Raw genomic sequence first — 3395 nt, 5'->3', positions numbered from 1 at the left:
GTGTTGGGAGGTGGGACATAATAATAACTGATGAGATTGGCCAGGCGTGGTGGCTTATACCTGTAATCCCAGCACTTTGGGAGGCCAAGGCAGGCGGATCATGAGGTCAGGAGTTCAAGACCAGCCTGGCCAAGGTGGTGAAACCCCATCTCTACTAATAATACAAAAATTAGCCAGGCATGGTGGCACATGCCTGTAGTCCCAGCTACTTAGGAGGCTGAAGCAGGAGAATTGCTTGAACCCGAGAGGTGGAGGTTGCAATGAGCTGAGATCGTGCCACTTCACTCCAGCCTGGGTGATAGAGCAAGACTCCATCTCAAAAAAAAAAAAAAAAAAGAAGTGATTAGGTCATGAGGGCTCTACCCTCATTAATAGATTAATGTCATTATCTCAGGAGTGGGTTAGTTATTGCAAGAGTCGCTATGTTATAAAAGCAAGTTTGGTTCTTCCTGTTCCCTCACTCATACACTCTCTTGTCCTTCTGCCTTCCATTATGGCATGATGCAGTGTGAAGGCCCTCATCAGATGCTGGCTCCATGTTCTCGGACTTCCCAGTTTCCAGTACCATGAGCCAAACAAATTTCTGTTTATTATGAATTACCTAGTCTGTGGTATTCTGTTAAAGCAACGTAAAACAGACTAGGACACTGCCTGTTTCAAAACCTCCAATGGCTTCCAGTTGCATTATGTATATTGTCCAAGCTCTTTCCTTTGACCTAATAAGATAGAGCAGCCCCTACCAAAATATCTGATCTTATCCTATACTATGTTGTTTGTTTGAGATGCTTCCAGCTATAATTTTTTTCTCTCTTCATGGCCTTTGCACCCTGTGTAAAATGTTCTCTCATCATCTTTCTTGTCATCCACGTCTCAGCTCTAGGGTCAGCTCCTCAGAGAGGCTTTCCCTGGTCATCCCAACTAAGTAGCCCCCTACTCTGATCAGTATCTCATCACATCACCCTGGTTTTGTTTTTCTTTTATTTGTTTTGAAGGAGGGGGGTGGTTCACTCAAGACCTGGGCTGTGACCAGGTCAAATGCCTGCTTTATTCAACAGGAAATGCCCAAGTGGGACCCATCCCCACCTTTCACAGTGTAAAGTGAACAGGGAGCAAGGCAAGAAGCTAGAAAAATAACATATGGATCCAGACGATGCAGAAAGACCCTGCTAAGTCAGCTTAAGGCCAAGACTGGTCAGCATGAGAGAACAAAAGAGGTGACAGAAAAGCCTTGGGCAGCCTGAGCCACGATGGGCCTAGTGGAAGTAGTTGGGACATTCATGGGGAAACAAATCCCAGGCTTGATTAAAGGTCTCCACAACAGCTGCCTCCACGGGCCCTTCCTCTGCCACTGCCAAGTTCTACTCCAGCTGCTCCAGGCTGGATGTGCCCAGGATGACCATGTCCCTGTGGGCACCCTGCAGCTGTGAATGGTGGTACATCCACTGGAGGGTGTCTGAGGTCATGCTGGGGGCACTGGCACCATATGCAGCCTGCATGGCCTTCTCTACCAGGGCAGTGGCCTCTAAGTGATGCTCCTTCCAGAAGCGATTCCTGTAGGTCTCAGCCCAGCTATTCACAAAGAAGCGACCCACGGGCTGTTTCCTGTCCTTGTTCTCATACTGGTACTTGCTGGTCAGCAGGCTCCCAGCCAGAGGCTTGTAGGTGTAAAACCTCAGTCCAAAGTGCCTGAGGCAGGGGAAGAGCTCCGTTTCCACCTGCCGGGTGGTGGCATTGTACAACCCTGGTACACAGTGAGCAGGATCTAGCCACTGCTCTTGCAGAGGGTACAGATCTTGACCACTTCCCAGGTGGCATAGTTGGAGAGGCCAAGCTCAACGAACTTTCTCTTCTGGTGCAGCTGGTGGCAGGCACACAGGGTCTCTTCCGTTGTGATGCCGTGGTCAGGTGCATGTAGGTAGAAGAGGTTCACTCGGAGACACTGCAGCTTCTTCAATGACGTTTCCAGTTGGGACCGTATACTGTCAGGCTTTAGTGATTTTCTATCCCAAGGGTTGGCCTTGGTGACAAATTTCACTCTGCAGTCATTGCTGCCCAGTCCCAGCCCCAGGCCACCCAGGATGGTCTCAGACTGTACATGAAGGCCATGTCTGGCTCAGTGTGGCTGCACTCCAGGAAGGTGTGCACTGCTGCGGCGCTAGCAGACATATCCATGCAGCGCCCCATCTCCATGGTGCCCAGAACCATAACGGGCCAGGCCGGGACACCCAAGGTGGCCTGCAGTGGTGGTGGACAGGACATGGCAAGCACGCGGGCCTCGGGTGGCAGGGAGCAACATGTGCAGTGGACGGCAACATGGGGCATAGTGCAAGACGTGGTGTTCAGCATGGCTGTGGTGCCTGCCCATCATCCTGTTTTATTTTCTCCCTACCACTAATATTATCTGAAATTGTCTGTCCATTTATTGTTTTGCTTATTATGATATACAATACCACTAGAATATAAATTTCATGAGATGGCAACCTTATTTGCCTTGGTCCTGCTGAATGTCTAGCAACTAGCATGGTACTTAGTAAGTGCTCAGTGGATATTTGTTGAATGAGTGAGTCAGGATATGGATGGGAGTTGTTGAAACCATGGGAAATATATGATCATATGATCACCTTAAGGAGAGCCTGAAGAGTTAAATGTGGTTTGTAAAGGAACGAGCAGAGGAAAGAATGCCTACAAAGCAATTTGGAGGAACAACCAGGGTGGTAGGAGGAGAAACAGGAAAGTGTGATGTTACAGAAGGCAAGCCTACTTTTCTCCCCAGAAGCAACCAGTGCTAACAGATGGGTGGGTATCCTTCCAAATCATGTTCTATATATTTACATACATTCACAAATGTTTATATTACGTGCATATGTAGTTTTGGTTTTTATATAAATGAGCTCATAGTACATGTATTATTCTATCACTTGCTTTTTAAAAAAATAACAGCTTTATTGAGCTATAATTTGCACATTACACAATTCACACATTTAAAGTGTACAGTTCAGTTGTTTTTAGTATATTCATGAATGTGTGCAACCACTGCCATAGTCAATTTTTAGAACATTTTCATCACCCCAGAAAGAAACCCTGTATCCTTTAGCTATTGCCTCCTTCCTTATCCCTCAACCCTTAACAACCACTAATCTACTTTCAGTCGCTATAGATTTCCCTATTCTGGACTTTCCTATTAATGGAAGAATATGTGATCTTTGTGACTGGCTTATTTTACATAGCACAGTGTTTTCAAGGTTCATCTATGTTGTAGCACGACTCAGAACTTCATTCTTTTTATTGCTGAATAAAATTGCCTTTAGAGGCCAGGCATGGTGGTACATACCTGTAATCTCAGCACTTTGGGAGGCTGAGGCAGGTGGATCACTTGAGCTCAGGAGTTCAAGACC

The 3395-nt window shown here is 46.7% G+C and overlaps 1 pseudogene across 1 annotated transcript; it reads right to left on the bottom strand.

Annotated features, from left to right (window-relative positions):
* Positions 1–998: 998 nt before the first annotated feature.
* Positions 999–2274, bottom strand: LOC108291069 (annotated as a pseudogene). The gene has a single exon (XR_001819788.2). The product of XR_001819788.2 is annotated as an aflatoxin B1 aldehyde reductase member 2-like (transcript).
* Between the last annotated feature and the right edge of the window lie 1121 nt (positions 2275–3395).

This window comes from Cebus imitator, unplaced genomic scaffold (assembly GCF_001604975.1).
Source record: "Cebus imitator isolate Cc_AM_T3 unplaced genomic scaffold, Cebus_imitator-1.0 Scaffold445, whole genome shotgun sequence".
Classification (NCBI taxonomy): Eukaryota; Metazoa; Chordata; class Mammalia; order Primates; family Cebidae; genus Cebus; species Cebus imitator.
The sequence above is the reverse complement of the archived record's forward strand: the minus strand, read 5'-3'. Positions and strand labels throughout refer to the sequence as shown.